The 22,795-nt window shown below is 36.6% G+C and overlaps 1 protein-coding gene across 5 annotated transcripts in view; it reads left to right on the top strand.

The window, feature by feature from the left end:
- LOC145993921 (ATP-binding cassette sub-family C member 4-like) overlaps positions 1–22,795 on the top strand; it is a 243,132-nt gene that overhangs the window by 26,332 nt on the left and 194,005 nt on the right. The window lies entirely within an intron of this gene.

A 22,795-nucleotide genomic window follows, 5' to 3' on the forward strand; every position in this document is an offset into this window, starting at 1 on the left:
GAGGGCTATATAACGAGGCTCAAGCGCACAGATTCGGTATACATGCCCACTCTAGCGTCTTAGACACCAGTTAAGCCTCTGTGGGGTTTTGTGCTGTGTTCCGTCCATATATGTTTGTCTCTTCCAGAGGGGTCTCGTGAACGCATGCATTTAAAAAAAATTGGAATTGCAACAATTAAAAAAAAATCAAGATGGAAAACATACGTAGTGAGGACCGAATTTAAATTGTGCGAGAGAAAAAATTCCTGTCCTGCAGCAGAACCCAATCAAAAATACTTCTATAGCAGCACTTGTTTTGAATTCGAAAAATTCCTATGCCAGGATGATCTATGGGTTTTGTATAGTTTTGAACAACCTTAAAACGATACATAACCTAGACTACGAAATAGCATCGTTTCTGTTGAATTTGGTGAAAGTGCTACTGAGGCGTCAACCTGTAGTAGCATTTTTGAATTTGTTATTACAAAAAAACTGAATTGGATTAATTTAAACTCCATATGTATGACGATTCATGAGTTGTTTCATGTGTAGGAGCAGAAGAACAAAGCGACGCTCAGGAATTTTTTTTCTCGCATGTTGAAACGTTTCAGTAAATGTTCTTATATGTTCTTAAATGTTTTATTGTTTCTTATATAAACGATATAAAAAATCCATTGAACTTCTAATAAGCTTGCTTAGTATATCGGTCAGCTACCGTGCATAATGGTTCGTGGGGCTATTCGTCAGCTAACCGAGCATAATGTACAATTTGCACAAGTGACTAACTGGATAGTAGGTATTGGATGTTGGAAACACTGCATGCCCACTACGGTAGTCAAGATTTCCCACCATATTCTGTGTTATGGAAGCAAAAAATTGGAGTTTTTTTCGTGTGAAAAGCATAATGGAACCTTGAACTATGTTCCTCAATACACAATTGGTAAGTACGAACCATGCGAACATTGCTGAAGGAGAAAAATATGAGAAAAATGTATTTTATGCTCAGTTAGGATATTGCCTTTCAGTTAACATTTCTTGTGCTGCTAAAGTGTGGAAGTGGACAGGTTAATTTCGAACACAAAGAAGATATTTGTGGAGGTTCTAGGTGTCACACACTTATTGCTACAACACCATTAAGCCTTGTTTCTATGATATGAAAAACTCAATATGCTTACCAAGACAGAAAATTTATTTTATTTTAAAACATAAACTAAACGTAAAGTTTCAAACAGACGAACTTAATAATCAGTGTAAGATGCATGTCTCTATCGCTTTTTTTGTACAAAGTGAAAACGAACATTGATAGAAGACAACTGTGGAGTCGCTTGCAATAATTTTCTATGCTTAGTAATAGTCTGTGTGGGTATTTATCAAACTGATGAAAAAAAAATAAGATTTTACATATTTTATGCACTGCAGACGATTTATGGAAGTGTTCTGGTGTTCTTCCCTATTGAAAAAACTCTGTAAAAAATACCTTCTTCCATAAGCAAGGATGAAAAAAACTGTTTATTTAACAAATCCAAGTAGCCCTAAACATTTAAGGTTCCGTTGATGGAAAATTGACTAACCAATCGTGTTCCACACAGCACGCCACACCATTAACTTACCAACACTAACCATTCAGCTTTGATCTGTTGAAAATGGGTTATCAGATGACAAGGGTCACATATTCTGTTTATAAACTTCCTTATGAACATAAACATTAGCCTTGTCACTGTGAAGGATTTTTAATTCAATGGAAGCGTCACACTGTAAATTGTTCACGACAACCATTCATAATGCACAGCTCTTCATGGATGTATCCGATTAAAATAATGTGCAATGGCATGCGAACGTCTCTCCATAGACGTCACTTTGATCTCGATGCATTACCGAAGTGCTAAACAAATTTTAAGGCATTTTTCTAACACCTCGAAAAGGAGCAAATTGGTACAAGAATTAAGTCATAACTTTTTACTGGTTAAAGATATGTAGAAAAAACCTTCACCATTACATTTCTCGTGAAATTCTAGCCCATTTTGATATGTCGCACGGCCCCCTTCCCATTTAAAATTCTGAAGTTGAATTCAAGATGGCGGACATCAAGATGGCCGCCGACCGTGTGGGTGGCGTCAATGTGGTTCCCCCTTGGCCTGATAACGATTGGTCATCGCACGTTGAAACGTTTCAGTAAACGTTCTTATACGTTCTTAAACGTTTCAACGTTTATATAAGAAACGATAAAACGTACTGTGATACTTATCTTCACGATTAGTCAAACGTATCATTCATTCGCTCTTCATATTTTCCATCCTTAAATTCTGATAATTATGTATTTTATCTAACAACAGATTAAATTATATACCAAACATTATCGAGAAGCAATTCTCAAAACATTATACTAAGATATTAACATTATAATAAGTGTCCTTCCATAGCCATTTCAGTCTTCAAACTGCTTCCAACGGCTTCCGTACGTTGATTCGCGATTAGTCAAACATGTCAAATGTAACTGCTATTAGTAAACGTACGAGGAAAAATAAGTTTTTTAGAAATTCTCTTCTCAATAAGAATACTATATTACTACCTTCATTATATTAAATATTAATTAATTAATTAATTCTCTAGCACTCTTGATTCTAAAAATTCGTAGTTACAGTTCAATTTGTACTTATCCTGAGCAAAATTTATATATATTCTATTCCAATCTTTACAGATTTCTTTTAGATTCATCTCCATGTTTGTTTTGGTCCTTTACCATCAGGTTTCCCAACAAGATTCCTGTAAAAATCTCCTTTATTCCTTTTTTATTCGTGCCGGTTTAAAAAAAAACAACATAGAAAGTTAGTTAGTTAGTTGTTTTTTACTGTACTATTTCAATTTTTGAATAATCACATGTTAGTTATGAATGCATCGTTGACATCCTGTCTGATCATATATGTGTTTGGGCTGAGGCTCCGTATCTACCTGCAACATTATTTCTTTTCTTCTTTTTTCTTGTTATCTGCTTTCTATATTTAACATTAGAAACAACACATTCCCATTAACAATATTTCATGTTATGCAAAACATTTAAGTTTTATACACCATCAGAGGTGTGATTGCAACAAACGTTACCACTACGTCATCCGACAAAAAAGCCAGAATCGGTATTGTTATATTTTATTGCTCAGGTCATTTCATTTTTTTTTTTAATATGTATAGCTATAGTGAATATACTAACTTAAGCCCTCAGACTCGTAAACCAACAAATATACACACCTCTGTTAACTGCCTTGTATTTTGAGGAGAGGGGGGCAATTGTAGCTGTTGGTGCAATACACTTTGAAGTTTTTGTTTTCTAAGTGCCACACATCAATTTCATCATAATTATTATTATTCATCCTCATCGTTGCCATTAGCCTCTTCTTTTTTACAAATTTTTTCGTACTGATATCGCCTTAGCAGATTAACAGAAATCGTCTAAAATTTGAACTCGTGACACCTCCCAATACCATTGCAAGCTTACTTGTGATTGTCCCCCTCAATTATTCAAAATACCTCACTTTCATATTCAAATACACACAAGTAAAAAAATTCATATCACATTAGTGATTTTAAATTTTATTCTTGGGGCCACTTTCTAACATTGTTGCCTGATATTAAAATAAGCGAAAACACTCTGCTATGCTTAATAAAAAAACAACATCTATTCATTGCCAGATTGTACAACTGTATAGGTCGAGGTTCATAAGCCTCATCCATCTCATTCTAGGGACTGCATATTTTGTATACAGTTTTTGTAGTGGAATCAAAACACAGGTTGTTAAGAATATCGTCAGTAAATATGAGAATTCTTGCTGTGAAATTTCTATGCTGTTTAACCTAATAGAATTCGAATCTCTGAGAGAGCCAAGTACTAAGCTTTAGCATTCCATATTAGCAAAAACCTTTATACGTACGTATTTATAACCTCAATTTACTAATCAAAAAATCCCCCTTAACCAACCAATTAGCACATTTATATGACCTTCTATAGAGGAAGAAGACATGACATTTCCGAGCCGGTATTATTAATGTGACATTCTTAACAGGTTAATGCATCAATCTTTAAGTAAACACTTAGGAATGTTTGAAATTCAAGCAATTCTTGTGACAAAAAAAACAAATAATTAATAAATTCTTTTTAACCAAACAATCAACACAAATCTCTCTTTTTTATAGAGAAAAAAAAAGCATAACATTCGTGAGACAGTAATAGTGAACACTGTCGTTTGAAATTAGAAGAAGATTGATCACGCGGAACATGGAGAGAAACCTTGGTGATTTTTTTCGAGTAAGGTGTTGGCAACACTGCGAGAAAATAAGGTTTATGCCTTACAAGAGCAAACCATTAAGGCGAGCCTCACCGAGCCTCACTTTCGGTTTGTGAACTCTCCATTTGGGTCTACTGTGAATAGCCAGAAATGCTGCCCCTCTCAGTCATCCATCTCTCTTACAATAGCATGTGTATGTTGGCAACTCTCTCTAGTTGCAGTTTTTTTTAGTTAACTCGTAATCCTCGTCAAAAACTACAGTAACATCATAATGTCATATTGAAATGTCACAGAAAAAAAAGGACATCGCTCACCACTGTTGCCAGCCATAAATCTCTCTCTCTCTTCATCTTACAGCAAAGTTGGCATCTCTATTTTTTTTAGTTGTAAGTAAATTGCCAACACACTCTAGTTAATAATGCTGCATATTATACGCACACACGCACACACATACTATATTACCATCCACCCATCATATTTGAGCAGGTCGCTTGTCACCTAAACACTACAGTTTACAGGTTGGCAAAATCTGACATGAAAGCAGATAATACGCTTATGTCTTATTTATATATAATTTTCACGGGCGTACAATATTGTCAACAGTATCATATTTGAGCAGGTCGCTTGTCACCTAAACACTACAGCTCACAGGTTGGTAAAATCTGACATGAAAGCAGATAATACGCTTAAGTCTTATTTATATATAATTTTCACGGGGCGTACAATATTGTCAACAGTATCATATTTGAGCAGGTCGCTTGTCACCTAAACACTACAGCTCACAGGTTGGTAAAATCTGACATGAAAGCAGATAATACGCTTAAGTCTTATTTATATATAATTTTCACGGGGCGTACAATATTGTCAACAGTATCATATTTGAGCAGGTCGCTTGTCACCTAAACACTACAGCTCACAGGTTGGTAAAATCTGACATGAAAGCAGATAATACACTTAAGTCTTATTTATATATAATTTTTACGGGCGTACAATATTGTCAACAGTATCATATTTGAGCAGGCCGCTTGTCACCTAAACACTACAGTTTACAGGTTGGTAAAATCTGACATGAAAGCAGATAATACGCTTATGCCTTATTTATATATAATTTTTACGGGCGTACAATATTGTCAACAGTATCATATTTGAGCAGGCCGCTTGTCACCTAAACACTACAGCTCACAGGTTGGGAAAATCTGACATGAAAGCAGATAATACGCTTATGCCTTATTTATATATATAATTTTCACAGACGTACAATATTGTTAAGAGCGTCAGTTTCCGTAGAGCTCTCTTTTCCATCTTTCCTCTATACAGTGAAGCTGTAGAAGACACAATTAGCTAACCTAGCATACAACATACCTTCCTAATTAATATGGATATTGTCACACATTCCTCTTATTTTATACTGCTGTAAATAGAAAAAATTATGTACGGTAAATGTTTTGTACATTATAGGAAAAAAATGCAAAATATCCCCCAACTTTAATTCGATCCACCTCTGAATCGAATTTTTACATATTCTCACGCCGGCACATATGCTGTTCTATTTTGCTTCTTTTACTTGCCTTGCTTAATTAACTCTCGCTAATTAGCATTTTTTTGGAAGAAGTCAACTAGAACAACATATGGCGGTATGAGAAATATGCAAATCAAGAAACATTTTAGCAATATATGGGCCCTAGCAATTAGCTTTCTCGACTAAGAGTACTCTTTCAAACATCTTCTGCTGATCGTATTACTAAACAAGGACGTTTAAAATGTTTGGGTATTGAAAAAGTTTGACCCTACTTTTTTATTTCTATTGTTTGCTAATAGATGGCGCTGATAGTACCTCCACTCTCTCTCTCCCCTCTTCTCCTCTCCTCCTGTGGGTAGGCAACACCAACAAGCATCAAATAATAATTTCGAGCCTCAAATAATAATTCGAGCCTCGTCAGTGTTGCCAATTCCTATTTGTAAACCTTTACTTTTTTTTTTGGTTGGGCACCACGCACTCCTGGCGGGTTATGGAGGACAGGAATCCTAAAAACAACAATTATTATTATTTTGTTTGTTTGTGTTATAATATAAGTGTGTGTGTGCGCGCGCGCGCGCGCGTGTGCGTGGCACATCGTTCCCCCGAGAGAGGTTTACAAAAATCACGATATACCGGAGTTGGAAAATTACGATATGGCGCATTCGCTTATTACTGTTGCCGGCCATAAATCTCTCTCTCTCTCTCTTTCATCTTACAGCAACGTGGCCATCTCTATTTTTTTAGTTGGAAGTAAATTGCCAACACACACTCTAGTTAATAATGCTACATATTATACGCACACACGCACACACGCACGCGCGCGCGCGCTTGTGTTGCCATCCACCCACCCACCTCTCTCTTTTACGGCAGTACCAACTCTCCTTGTTTAGTATATATGTAGGTTGGCAAAAATTGCTTTATGCACTGTAAACCAACCCTCAAGCAAGTTGCCAGCTCCTTGCTTTAGGCTAGGTTACACCAAAAAAAGTTGTAGGTAAACTGTCGGTTGTTTAACTCTTCCCTCTCTCTCTCTCCTCTCTCTTTTTTTGTAAAAAAAACTATGGCAAAACCACCAGGTTGGCAACCTTGCTTTATGCCCTGTAACACAAGCCTCAAGCAAAATTGCCAGCTCCTTGTTTTAGGCTACGTTAGACCGAAAAAAAACCTTGGTGATTTTTTTCGAGTAAAATATTAGCAACACTGCAAAAATAAGGCTTATGCCTTACGAGTGAAATCCATTAAAGCGAGCCTCAAGCAAAATTGCCAGCTCCTTGCTTTAGGCTAAATTAGACCCCAAAAAAAACCTTGGTGATTTTTTCGAGTAAGCAGCTGGCAACACTGCCAGAAAATGAGGCTCATTGCCTTACGAGACAAGTCCATTAAGGCGAGCCTCACCGAGCCTCACTTTCGGGCGCAGTACCGGCACACTTGCACTACTCTCACAACTTTCTGATAATTCAGTTTGATTTCTTCGAAACATATACGTAATATATTTTCAATTTTTGCATAAAGCAACACAGTAGCGTACGCAGGATTTCGTCAAGGGGGGGGGTTATTTCTAAAACTTTCTCCAAATTCACATTACCTTTGATTTATTATACTTTAATTAAATAATAATAATCACAATTAATTAATAATACTTATAATTAATTAATTAGCTGAATTACTACTAATGCTACTACTAATACTACTACTACTATTATGTAGTAGAGATCTACATAAATATACCATTTATGAAAACAATAGAAATAAATTACTTTCTAATCATTCGATTTTTATCAAATCCTAGGAGCATTTTTTTGTTTTTGTTTTTGTTTTTTGTCTGGTCAACGAGGTGAGACATTTCAAGGTGAAGAAAATCCATAAAACACGAAAATACATTAAAATAAATTGAAATAATTAAAGTATGGAACTCATCCAAGAAGCTGCGGTGGTCTGGTCGGTAGAGCATCTGACAATCACGCGGGAGATCCGGATTCGATTCCCGAAATTGGTTGGAATTTTTCCGGCTTCTTCCCCGCATAAATGTCCCCGATAATTCACATCTGGATTGTCTCCCTGTTCTTGCCAACAAAACATTTTACAATAGTTAAGCTTATTGTCGTTTGAATAATTGTCTAGTGAACAAGGTGAGACATTTTAAAGAGAGACATTCAAACGAGCTGTGGTAAACAATATAATGGGAAGGCGAATTGCTGACTGTATTCTTGTCCGCCTAGCCTTTGTCTATGCATTAGCCTCTAACAACGAACCAAGAACTTTCTTTAGTTAATTCTCATTGTTCACACAAAAAAAATACATGTTCGTTGAACACTGGCGTACGTAGAGGCATGGCCGATGGTTAGAGGCACATACTTTTGGTAAATAAAAAAGAAAAATTTCAGTATAAAAACAGAGTCAATTTCGGGTTCAAAAGCTGTAAATAAAATGAAATTTCGCTGTTATAGCGGTGAAAAAGCGGTATATAAAATTACATTTTGGTTTTAAAAATGTGAATATAATCCCAATTTGATTTAAAAACTGTACTATTACACAAAATAAACATATCCCTTCTAATAGCACATTAAATCATTATCAGAATATTACGTTTATTCCTGTAAAGAGGAGTCCATTTTTGCTTTTCAAATATTTACAGCAAAATTAATCAATTTTCCGTGAATTGCATAACACACAGGATACTTCAGACTTCAGAAAGTGTCGCGTCGGTATATAAACGGTAAATTTCGTGTTTAAGAGTCTATTTCGCATTTTGCATTTCATTTCGCATCATTTCGTGACAAAACAGAGTAGGAAAATGCACCTCACACCTTTCAGAAATCTTAAAAATTAACATTGCAATGTGTTATTTCAAATTTCGTTTTCTTTTTGTCAAAAACAAAATATGCATGCCTCTATCGATGATGCTACAGCCCCTACCAAAATTTTGAGAAAATCAGAATTTTCAAATAAAAATCCGTTAAGAACTTTAAAAAATCAAAATGTGTAAATACGAAATCTCTTTTAAAGTGAATCCCGATTACCATTTTTGTCTTTGAATACAATTTTAATAGACTGAAAAGCTCCAAAAATACGAAATATATTATTATGCATCCTGTCCTCCAAAACGAAGCCATGTGTTATCCACATCCGGCCCCTCCTCCCCCAAGAAAAACTGCGTACGCCAGAGTATTGAACATTGTTGCAACTGAAATACAAAACATTTTATTTCTCTTTTAAATCATAGTTACCCTCACATTTCACTTTCAAGAACTTGTGCTTATTTTCAAGGCATCACTCTGAAAGACTCGTGTGCTTGGAATGCTGTGCTTTTCTCCATGCTACATGGAAATAATAATTCAAATTATTATTATTATTATTATTAGTGGTAGTAGTAGTAGTAGTAGTAGTATATGTAGTAATAGTATTGTCCCAGATCTTTGACTGTGGTAAATTGGCCATTTAAATTTTTTTCCACAGCATTTTTCATAATATTTCACAAGCTCAAGGGGGGGGGGGGTTTAAACCCCGTAACCCCCCCTTGCGTACGCCACTGAAGCAACAGGACTTAATGTTATTCTGCCGTATGAGTAGGTTCGCCCTGTGGGCATGCTAACATGCCATCATACGGAAGAATAAGTTCAGATTATTTCGTCTCCATGATTATTATTTATTGATCAACTTATTCATTATTGATATCTGGCATGGTTAGGTTTCGCCCTGTGAACATGCTAACATGTTGCCATACCCGATATCAAGTCGATGTCTCTAATATTTTACGAATTATAGCAGTTTGTATTTCTGCATATATCTTGAAGCCAGACCATAATGTCCAATTTATATTAAAATCGGAGTCAATACTTAAAACCTTCGCCAGTCACGTCGAAGTTATGCTTCATTATGTCAAGGAGCGTTCATAAAGTTCCAAGCAAGCGCCTGGTCGTCTTTATATAACTGATATGACAGCTTGATCCATATTATGTAAATAAACTGCAAAAGTCGTGTAGATTTAATTATAAGAAGGAAATCTGTTCTGTCCTTTATTTATGGAGATCTGTAACTAAGATGTAAATTTATAAAAGTATCTTGAAAATAAACCATCTTCAGGAAAATAATTGCCCATAAAGAAGCCTACTGAAGACGCAGACCTTTCTTCGGAAACAGATGTTATTCATTTATAAAATCTCCTTTTTCCATAGCCTATCAAATGATTAAGTACATAACAGTCGAAGCTTCATATCCCACGTATTTGTACTACTATACCCGTACCTGAGAGGGGTCAGAGTATCCCATTAGCCCACTGAGTTTTAGCCGAGGTGAAGAAACAGATGACATAGGATATTGAAAGGTGATTGAAAGAAATAGGAAGGTAAAGATGAGGATGGACGCTTTGTCTTCGTGATTTTTTTAATGTAGTAGCTGCGATTGTATAGTTTTTCGAAGGCGATTTATGCTCGAGGACGCTGACGACAGAGGGTGGCCTAAAGGTTCGAGAGAGGAACCGCCACGAAGCCTAGTTCAGCATGAGACCAGCCTAAAGTGTCGCGATGGATGTTTCCGCTCACTTTCTTCGTCTCCTTCGAAGTTTAGAGCTGGCGATCGAGCGCAGGTCTCTCCCCAGCCATGCAGCTAAGCAATGATGATTTTAAAAAGATATTATTTGTTTTATTTTGATTTTGAGTGTTTTCCCTCATCAGTTGTTATGTTTTCCTTCCCAATTTTGCGTAAATCTATGCGTCGCTCTTCATAGTAATTCACCTGTTGATATGTGCTGATAGGAATATTGGCAGCCCTGAAAGAACTCCCTTGGAATTGGAGGAAAGGAAAACTGAAGGGAGAGGTTGATTACGGCACGGCACCTAACAGTATATACAGTGCCAGAAATCATGTTTGAGTGCTTAATTCTATAAATATTTCTCCCTATTGAAACCTTGACATTACCCTCGGGAGTTGTAATAAATTGTAATTGACCACCTACAGGTAATTGGTAATGATTTAAATTATTGTTAAATATGTACAATGTTTTACCTGTTTCATCATCAACATCTGTAAGTATGCTGTTCAGATGAATAATTAACAAAGCACTTAGTTTAGATATTATTTCAGAAGAGGGTGCTGGTGTTGGCAGGTCCATAACAGCCTGTTTTTTGAACTCAAATAAGTTCATAGGCATGTTTATTTATTTCAAATCATGCTCTGTAATTGGGCATTGATTACCACTTTTCAAATCACAATGCAACCATGGTAGAGTATGTATGCCACATGATAAAATGCATCTCTTATCATCATGTGGGTCCAGAGCCACTTTACAATATTTGTAGTCAACAAGTGATCTTTACTCTGAATTCTGTTTTCCGATGTTCTGATTAAACTCTGGGTTTTGAGACAATTTTTGTAATCTTTAAATTGGAGCTCTTTGTCCACAGTTACTCTGCCAATGCCCTTGGCCTTTTTGACAACAGCACCACCACATGCTTCAAAACTGTACATCTTGGCCCTTAACCCAGCAAATGCCACAATAACATCACCAAGTGTCTCATCTTTTAACTTGCCAGGCACCTTTTTGTTGTGGTGTTGAATTTTAGTATGTTCACTGGTATCAAAATATTTAAGCAATGCAGGCTGTGACATATCTTGATAAACATCTTTTGTCTGAATATCAAGAATAAAACTATCTGTGTCCATGTACATCAGTTTTACACGATCATCATAAAAAGGCTTGAGCACATCATAATACAATTTTAACATGTGTAATTTGGCCAATTCCAATATCACAGCCCCTATATAAATAGGCTTATCAAACTTAATCTTTGTTTTTTTCATGTTGAAGAGTGCCTTATCCTCATCATAAATTCTTCTGTAGTTGAAATTAGGCTTTGAAATCAATTTTTTGCTCCGGCTGGGGTCAGTAATTATTTTAACATCAGTATGTTTTCTAACATTTTCTATGGTTTTGCCATACACTGAATTGACCATCAATTTAAACAAAGTCTTATCAAATTGGCTCATTGCAGATGTTCGAAGCTCTGTGTTTGTGTCAATATATGGCTTCAACCATCTTGAGTGCCTGAACCTCAAAACTTTTCCAACTTTGGTCACTTGAACAACATGATGCATCAGGAACTGGAGGTTTTTGTAATATATGACATAATCCTCTTTTGGCTCCAGAGTCATCATTAGCTTCTTCTGTTTAGAGCCAGGTGAACACTCAAGCTCAGGAATTGGGGGCAAATCAGAAAATGTCTTGTGTAAATCATCAGGAATTGTCAGATCAACTTCTAAGAACAGGCCGTAGTCACTGTCATCAAAATCCTGAAGATCTTCAATATTGAAATCTTCATCCCACTCAAGCCCTGCATATGGCAATTTATCCATCATAGCATAACCATACAGGCTGTTGGCATCTACATACAGTATATAATTTGATGGCATTGCTGGATCATAATTGGGAATATACTTGTTATTTGCTCTGGCATATCTCTGAGAACATTGCACCATGCTTCCTCTTATACATTGTTCCATAAACAGATACATATCTTGATCTTGGATCAGATCCAATTGCATTTTAGTGTTTAAAAACATTGCAGACCATGCTAGGCCTTGTGCACTATAGGAATACATTGGATCCAGCTTATAATTTTTCATCGATGATTTTCTAAATGCCTGAAGTATATCAGCTAAGAGAGTGACATCAAGTTTTAAATATGCCTTGTGATAATCACCAAATGTCTGGCATTTTAAATTGTTCCACATCAACTGGGCATGGTGATAATCTTCATCAGTGATTCCACCACGGCACCACGGCAAAATATGGGGACAAATTTTGGTCTCTGGATCTTAATATTACAGCTATTACACAGGGCCATTTTGAATTTACCATCTGTATGGGAATGGTGATGTACCATGATATTTGTATCTGAAAATTCACAATCACATACCGGGCATTTTTCTGCATTGTTGAAATCTTCAATTTGATCCTCTGTTAAAGGCAACATGGGTTTTGATTTTAATAAGACATTAGATGCTATGTTATGGCACTCATTTTCTATTCTATGTGCAAATTCTTTGATGGCATCTAGTCCCATGTATAAATATTCTTTACTAACCACACCATCCTGTACAACAACATAATAAAAACTAGAAGGTTCATGTAACTGGTATGATGTAATTGAAGATTCATCAGGATCTGGGCTGCACAATGCAAGGGGTTTGAGGTTTGATTCAAAATCACAGACTATATATGCTTGGTGTTCCAACAAGGCTTCAAATGTTTTGAATTTGGCATTTTCACTTGGATTAGGCATAAGCATATGAACAGGTTTATGATTGCCACAGTATTTTAAATGTTCAATTAACTTGTTTTTAGCAATTTTTGCATTTCTTTCACGGGCACCATTTATTATTTTTTGACCATCAAATACAGTCAAACATCTTCTACACAACTTGAATATTGTCTTAGATTTGTCTAGTTGTTTTCTAATTAAAGCTTCAAGATTATGCATCAGAGTGTAATGGTGTGTGCCATCCTCTTCAATTAAGAGCAGATCAATCGGAACAGCAGAATCATCATCAAGTGTACTGATTCTGAGAGGTGCTATCAAGCAATTGCCACGGCCAGTAGAACAAATGAATACATTAATAGATAATTGTTTACCATTGATATCCCTGGCCTTTTTTTCAAATTTATCAATATTCTGAACAGACATTGGATATTCTAAGCCATCCATAGCATCATCAAAATCATGTTCATGCTGTTTATAATAACTTATTCTCTCAGGATGCCTTAAAACTGGAAACAAAGCAGCTAAAATACACCACAGAAAGCATTTCTCATCATTATTTTCTATGTTAACCACGGCTCTTTTGTTTTTAATATTGACAGGTAATGGCAGATATGTAGATTTTTGTAATGGGTTAAATTTAGAAATATTAACATAGAGCTTGTGTGGAGTTCCACATAAACTCCATCCTGACTCTTTTGCTGCAAATTCAGAGTGTTTAATATTCAATTGCTCTATCAAACTTCTTATTATTTTGTCTAAATTTGCATTTGAATATACAGCTACAGTTTCTGTTATGTGGGGCTGTGTAAATTTTGTGCCGTTTGGTTTCTTATATTGTGTAAACAATTTGAGGGACAGCTTATAAGAGCCATTTTGTGCATTTAGAATTGCCTGCACATCAGGATTTATACTGTTCAAAAAATTCTTAATGTCACATCTTGGCTCTGATACAAACCGGTAATCCCTAAGTTGGCCAGCAAAACTGCTATGGATGGGTTCATAGCGTGGCTGCTTTGCTGCTCTAGCATTTACAGGTGTTTCAAGCTTGCTTTTCAGACCAGATGTAGATGGTTGTGGGGGCAATGTTGATGACTGTGCAGAACAAGTACCCATATGTTGATAAGTGAAGTATTCCATGCTATATTTTCTATGCCATTTTGGGCATATTTTTGTGGGTGTTCTGCATTTTTCTGGATTACAATTCCTTTGGTGCTTAGCCCAATTGGGGCTGGATATATTCTTATTGCATTGATTAAAATATTTTTGATTTGGCATTTTTGTTGTTTATTATATAAAATTTCTTGGGGTTCAAATCAAAATTCTATGCTTAATAAAAAATATCAGTTGGGTTCAGCAGTGTGCTTTGTATACTTAGTGTGTGTGTGTGTGTGTGTGTGTGTGTGTGTGTGTATGTGTGTTAATATTTTTTGGCTTTGGTATTTATATAAAATTTCTTGGGGTTCAAATCAAAACTCTATACTTAATAAACGTATGACAGGTTGTATAAAGCTGATAGCCTGCATGCACAAAGGTAGAATAAGTACAGAAGCACTGCCCTAGCACAAATGCATGTCTACACAGGCATGTCCTAGAAAAACAATGACCTAATACCATGTGTCATGTATAACAAACTGGGGCAGATATAAACCTTTTGTTCAATATATTACAAATATGTTTGATATGAATAATAAAAAATTCTGTCTATTAAATCAAATAAATTTGTAATTCAATTTATATAAATTTGCAATATTTTTGTGTTTAAAAAAATATGAGGAGCACTGCAACAACATACCCTTACTCTTCAACAATTCTCACAATACTGGCTGATATGTAATGCAAAATCTCTTTATATAGCCTAAGCACGGACCGCATTGAAAACATCTGAAACAATAAGCCAATCAGAATATAACACATCATCACATTATGTCATAACCAACCAATCAGAAAACAACACATCCCTAATAATTTATTGCATAATATTGGGTAATAATTTGTTGCAAAACATGATGCAATAGAAATAAACCAGAAGAAGGCCAAAAGTGGACCTGAAGTGAACCTGAAATGGACCGGAAGTGACCGGAAATAAGCCGGAAATGGGCCGGAAATGTGCCGGAAGTGGACCCGTAAAAAATTATCGATTTTTCAAAAACTTGCAAAACTGCTTGCAGAGTTCAAATATCAGCCCCCGCACTTGTAATTTGCACCATTCTAGACTTATTCAAGAATCTAGGCAATTACAAGTTTTTTGAAAAAATTATAGAGAGCAAAAATCTGCATTTTAACATGCCCATGTCAAATCACCAAGTCCCATGTCTCCAGCATTCATAGTTCCAGAGATAATCAGAAAACAAAAAATTATTGATTTTTTTCAAAATTTAAGTATGTTGTTCAGTAGGGCACCACAAGTTCATATTTCCCTGTTGGAGTGCTTCAGCATGCATAGTTTTCAAAATATTAATAACTTTGTTAATATTGCACTTTTCCTAAAATTCTATTTATAGAACAGACACAAATTAGGCATTTGCAGCTTAAATATTACTTCTATCAAAAAATTATACAGACCTAAAATATAGAGAATCATGAATAAAACACACCTGAACAAATTCCAAGTCTCTAGCTCTTACAGTTTTTGAGAAATCACAAAATCAAAAAATTATCGATTTTTTTAACAAAACTTCTAAACAGAACACAGAGTTCAAATATGAAACCCCCATGCCTCTATCTTGCAAAATAGGCAAGTTATTCAAGATCTAGAGAACAACAAGATTTTTTTGAAAAATTATAGAGAGCAAAAAGTTGCATTTTGGCGGGCCCATGTCAAATCACCAAGCCCCATGTCTCTAGCATTCACAGTTTCAGAGATATCAGAGAAACAAAATTATCGATTTTTTTCAAAATTTGAGTATGTTGCTCTATGGGACATGCCAAGTGCTTTGGCAAGGCTATTTAAGTAAATATGTGTGGGTGTATGTGGGTAGCTCTTATGAGCATCTTGGCTTAGTTTTAGGTGTAGCCAAAAAAAATATCAAGAGGGGCATATTTTTAACAAGCTTATGGACAACAATCTCACAAATGTAGCTTTTGTAAGTGTAGGCAAATCAATCTGAGGGGGGTCATACTTTCCCGGGAAATTCCCGAGGGCATTTTTACAAAAATCTTGGGTTAGACAGAGTACCACACTTGAGCAATAAGCTCATATGCACATCTTGAGCTAGTTTTAAGTGTAGCCAAATCTGCTTGAGGGGGCTCATACTTTCTCGGGTTTATATTATGGTATTTTACACTACTATATATATATATATATATATATATATATATATATATATATATAATTTCATTTCAGCCACAATAATATGTGTTAATTATTGCATGAATATGAAAAATTCAAATTTAAGCAATCTTTTTGAGGGAACAACACTATTTTTTGGGAAAATGTGTCTTGTTTGCCCCCCTAGAAAAAAATGCCTTCCTTTGCCCCTCCCTGGAGAAATTCCTGTGGACGTCCATGCTGAGGACTAAAATATCCTTGTCTCTTAAAAGCTGAGGTTGTAAAGGGGCACTCAGTACACACAAGGACGAACACAGGACAACACAACTTCACAGAGGATAATCCTGGACGTGGATCGAGGCGCCAGAGCTCCGTGGCCTGCAAGAAGCAATTAGCGGGATGTACTAGGGGGGAAGTGAGGTTACTCTTTTGGGTGTCTTACCAGAAGGACACCCCTTACACCTACTATTTTAAATTACATATTATTGAAAATAAAGTGGGGTCTCTCCAATGACGGTGGTAGCGTCGTCGGCTTGTAATCAAGGGGTCCCGGGTTTGATACCGGGAGGAGGCACGTAATGGGTCGGATCCCACTTTAGAAAAACTGTAGGTCAAGTCCCGATTAGCCTTACTGTGCATAAAGTGGACTTAAAACACCAACTCGAACAAACAAATATTAAAATAAAGTATTTCCACAATTTCGGTAGAAAATATGCCTATGAGGTTAATACTGGTACAGAGCTTCTAACCAGACGCATGGACGTCCGCAGGATTTTTTCCAGAGAGGGGCAGGCAAGGTATTTTTCAAGGGAGCAAAAAATACATATTTTGTCCCATAATAGTGATGCCCCCTCAAATAACAATGCTTCAGTCTGAAATTATCATGTTCCTTCAACGCCCTTATAATAATTAACATAAATTACTGTGACTGAAATGAAATTATGTGTGAAATATATATTTTGTTTAGGTGGACATTCATTTTCTGGGGGGTGTGGGCGTGGCCCTCCCTAGCTCCCCTTTCCGGACGTCCATGACCAAACGTAAACCTCATTTTCAATGTACAGCTCTTCTCATGGAAGTGTATCCGGATAGTAAATGAACTATAATCAGCGCACCAAGTGAAAAAATCGTTAAAATGGTTTTCCGGTTTAGGTGCCATGTATGCGTCTCCTTACATAATGTCTATTGTTCTTCAATCCCTATCCTCACTGCCTTAAATTGAATCTGACAATGCTAATTCATGTGGAACCTGTTTGACAAATGAAAGATTGTGATATGAAGCGATGCTTATCAAAATTCGCGGAAGAAAGTCTGCACACTACAAGATTGATCGTGGTACTGACTGAAAATAAAAATCTCAATTTCCGTCAAAGGTACTCGACTAAATGTAATGTAGTTCTACTCAGGCAGACTGATGTTTGAGTTTTTGTTTGAAGTCCACTTTATGAACAGATAGGTTAATCGACACTGAACCTGCAGTTTAAAGTAGGATTCGAATCATTATGTCCTTACACTGGATAGGGATAGATTGATTTCGTTCATTTTACTACGCTATTCTGCCACTTTTGTCTAATTGCGAAGATAAAGATCGGTGATAATATGATGAAATTGATGAAGGGACACTCATAAAGAACCACATTCCCAGGCCGAGATTCGAAGCCAGAACCCCTTGCGTCGTAGCGGGATGTGCTAACCAGTCCGCCACGGAAGTCGGCTTCCAACGGGACCACTTGATTACAAGGTGACGTCGTTGCCACTATGGTATTGCGCGGACTATTGTATTTTATATGAGTGTATGTTGTATTCGGTTTTAGCGGATTGATATGCAAGTCACTTTTGTTTGTATGAGTGGCCCTTTGTTTAAACATTATTCCATGCTGACCTGACTAATTTGAGATAACAAAAAGGCGAAACGGGGTGAAAGACAGTGACGTATTCTGCCAACCGAGGAAGTAGTTTTTAAACGAATTAGCTAGTGAACAGTGCAGTTGGGGACACAAAAGGCTTAACATCAACTTCCTAGGTGACCAAAGATTTCCTCGATTGGCCGTAGTGCCATCAGACGTCGCGCTGCGAGTTCCCCGCGGTAGACCAAAGTTTATCCGGGCGTCGAGAAAATACTTTTAAACGCAATAGACGGTAGTTTAAATCGCTAGTAAAGGTACGCTTGTGAAGAGTTGTTATTGAAACTAATTGTTACTACTATAATCCCACACCACATTCTCTGAGAAAGAAAGAAGAAAGTAGAACAGCATAAGAAGAAAACTTGATATTGATTATTGGAAATACCACTGTTTATAGTGTAAAATCTATAGTGATGTGGTGAATATTGGATTTGAAGAATTATTTTCAAATATAAGGTAAAAATTAGATATTATTAGTAGCTTATTTCCTTTTGTGTTAATCTTATTTACTGTTCACTTATTAACTAACTAAAGACTTGCGAGTGACTGGTCGGTCTGGTGCTATAAACCCAGAGCTCGCAAGCCGAACCAGGTCGATTAGAAAATAATGTAACCAAAATTAAAAACAAAAAGAGAGACGGTTGAAACCATTGTATTTCTCGTGAAATTCTAGCCTGATTTGATATATTGCATCACCCCTTTCCCATTTAAAAATGTTGACTTGAATTCAATGTTTCGAAAGTCCGCTTGGAACACACCAATACGGTTCCCCTTGGTCTAACCTGTTCGGTGGAAGGATATTTTGCCACAACGCAATCGGTAACATTGACCCCGGGAAAGACTGTTAATCCGACGATAAGTTTCACGTGAAAGTAGTTCCACGCGCTGATTACATAAGAGACACTAGTGAAAGTCGCAGTTGCTGTGTGTAAAAGGAGCCGGTGGGACGGCTCAGGACTTTTCCACGAAAACCTATCATTTGTTCAAAGGTTAGATAATTTTCTCTTTCATAAAAATTGCCATAGTTTTCAACCTGATGGGGTATGCATGTTTCAGTAAGATGTACGTACAGGTAGATTACGAAAAAAACACGACGACCATAAACTAGTCTTCTTTGAAAATTCTAGTAATTTCGGGAAAAACTCTTACGCACTTCTCTTCCTTGCCGTGATTATCTTAATAGATATTGACTTCCACTCAATTGTAGACGGCAATACTTATCCGACCGGCTTTAACATAATTTGAGTGTAGTTTGTAGATATTCATGTCGAAATCTGAATCCTGGATCTTGTTTTATGCATTCTTCTTGAGGTGCAGAACATGAATATGTACTGTAGGTCGGTCCAAATTTTCAGTGTAACTATATTCCAAGTAAAATGCCCCATTTGTCATAGTTTCTACAGTAGCCACTAGAGCGCTCCGTTAAGTGCATCACGTCGGTCTGAGGATAAGCATTTTTACCTTTCAAACTAAAGCATTTAATATTTTAAAGCGCAAGTCTTCATCACGGTAAAATTGAATAGATTTCTCACCTTGTCATGTAATTTAATATAGATTTTTATTATCCACACCTTGAGTTAGATTTCTCACCGAAATCCCTTAGATAGATTTCCACTTTTTGTTCATTTTTAACAGACATTTCCAAAACTCTGTGTGAATCTCAGAGAACGACGCTCATGAGATTGTTATAATATCACTTGCGCTGCAATTTTGGGGGGGACTTTAAAATATACTGCTTGGTTGAGAAGAGGTTTTGATTGATTAATTTGGTGTTTTAAGTCCACTTTATGCACAGTAAGGCAAATCGGTACTGGACCTAAAGTTTAAAGTGGGATCCGAACCACTATGTACCTCCACCGAGTTGAGAAGAGGCTTGGGGCCTAAGAGTGAAAAGTTATCAAAGTTGCAAGCGTTGATAACTGCCTTAAGCTTAGAGACGTTGTTTGAAATTAACAGAACAGGTACATACCTTTGAGGACTAAACTGGTATTGCATTTGAGTGAAACCGGAGTACGTAAAACCGATTTTATACATATTGCCGACGCTAGGAATTCTGCTGACATTTTTTCAATCTCTGTCCAGACTTCATTTTCGGAGATTAAGAAACTATAATCGCTTCAATTGTAAGCTTTCGCTTGAGCTACGTGTTAGTAATAAAACTCTTGTAATGCCGTGCGTAGTTTAGGAGGATGCGGGGGGAAGGCCCAAAGTGGGGGCAAGTCATTAACATTGTGATTTATTAGAAGTGACGAAAATACGGAGGTTTGAAGCTAAAATTATCACACCAAGTAGGGTGAGATTGACCTGACACTGCACTTGAGCGAAATCATTCAAAATGGTGGATGAAAAAATCTTTCCTCTTGTCACGGTCTCTCCAAATTTTCGAAAACGTGTCCTAGACCACATTTCTAAAGCCTAAACGCAAATCTTAGGCAGCACTTGGGTTACAACTTTAAAATATGAGTGGAATGGAATCGGATCAACTCTTTTGCCAGCTTTTAAAGCGGCATCTGCTTTGCAATATACAGGGTGTACATAAAGTCCCGTAACACTTTCAAAAAAATATTGTATATAAACTATTAGCATTACTAAGTGACACAGTACATTAGTTGAACATGTAAAGTTGTATTTTTTTCTGTTTCTCGCCGCAAGATGGAGGCAAATTTAAGATGGTGCTTTCTGCACCTGGAAAAGTTTAGTATGTTACATTTTGATAAAACAAAGAGTGCTACAGATGTCCAACGGAAGTTTAGGAGCAAATACAAGCAGGAAGGCAATATAATGTTGCTTCATCACTGAAAATTAACAAATTCACGAAGTCGTATTCTCTCTGATGCAATTCACAGCATAAATTGTTACTGCTTTTCTATGTCTTGTGTACATAACTCTCTTGCACTAACTGCAGTCGGTACGGCTTCATACACAATGTTTTGCACAAAACACTCCACACAGTCATTGGTGGCATACCCAGCTCACGTGAAGCTTTAAGTGTAGAGCTCGTCGGGCTCCTTTTAAACGCTTCTCTCATTCGTTCAATGTCACCTTCATTCATGCCTGGCCGAGCACTTCTTTCCTTCGCACACAAGCACCCGGATGTAACAAATTTCCGATGTCAATCGTAGATTGCCTTCCTGATTGGTGATTCTTTCCTGTATTTGCTCATAAATTTCCATTGAACATCTGTAGCTAGTGTTGTCCACGGGACGAGACGGGACAGGCTTTTAAAAATTCCAGACGAGACCATGTGTCATGAGACAAACTAATATTTTCGAGACGAGACAGCATTTCCACGAGACGAGACAGGCCAAACTCTCGTCTCGTGGGCAACACTATCTGTAGTACTCTTCGTTTTATAAAAATGAGCACATTTATTTATTTATGTATTTATTTACTCAGAGTTTCAGATACAGTCTTATTTGGCCATTTTACACTGAAACAACATAAAGTAGAAACAAGAAATAACAAAAGATAAAAACAATAACAAGGTGGGCTAGATTTACATGTTCTTTGTCAGTAATATACAAAAATTACGTTCTGGAAGGAAAATATCTACATTCAGGGGAAGATTGTTGTAGATTTCTGGTAGCCTGTAAAACAAGGAGCGTTGTAGAATGGATAGCCTAGTGGTTGGGTTGTGGAAGAGTTGTAGGTTGCCCGTTTGCTTTTGGGGTACCCTAAGTGTGAATTTACTGATTAGGAGATCTGTTCTGATTAGTATCTTGTATAAAAATTTCATGTCAGCTAGATCACGACGAAAGGATGGAGTGTCAATATTCAGAGCAGCCATGGTGTATGATTTGGATACATGTCGAAAGGAAGGTATTCTATGGCGAACAATTGCAAGAAATAAACTGAGAACAGAATCTCTTCTGATGAGATTGGTTTCTGAGGCCATTGCCCAAATTGGGGAACAGTCTTCAAGGATGGGCGAGATGAAAGATTTAAAGAATAAAGCAAGAGATGATGGGTTTAATTGCTTTTTCAGTCCAGAAAGCCCCATCTCGAATTTGTCACCATCTAGTGGCGATAAATGGAACTACAGGAAAATACTAAATAAAAGAAAATAAAAATAATAAACTCTACGACTTTATTCCTTTAACTAATAATGCATTGTGTCACTTAGTAATGTTAATAGTTTCCTTGCAATATTTTTTTGAAAGTGTTACCGGACTTCATGTACACCCTGTGTTATACTTAATATATATTCAGTTTTGCCCCACCACATTACAAGCAATGCAAAACTTCAGGGCTGTTAGGGTTGAATGTAAGCGAGACTCGAATAGCACATAGATCGCCAAGGTCCTTGAGCCAATAAGCTATGTGCACTAATAACGGAGTTGTCCTATGAGCCCTAAGTTTTGAATAACTCTGTATATGCTGCTTAGATTACACGTTGCACGAGACAAGCCTCCCCACATACTTGATAAGATTCTGCCAAGTCTCGTATCGTCTTGTTATCAGCCCCACATCAGAGGTTGGTAAGCCTTGTTTATCATGACTGGGGTGTCGAAAGGTAATATAAACTCCCACAGTAATAAAAACCTTGATATGTATAGCCTTCCCGCTGTCGTCGGCCAAAGGTTCGGCCG

Source organism: Lepisma saccharinum, chromosome 10 (assembly GCF_977018435.1).
Source record: "Lepisma saccharinum chromosome 10, izLepSacc3.1, whole genome shotgun sequence".
In the NCBI taxonomy this organism is placed as follows: domain Eukaryota; kingdom Metazoa; phylum Arthropoda; class Insecta; order Zygentoma; family Lepismatidae; genus Lepisma; species Lepisma saccharinum.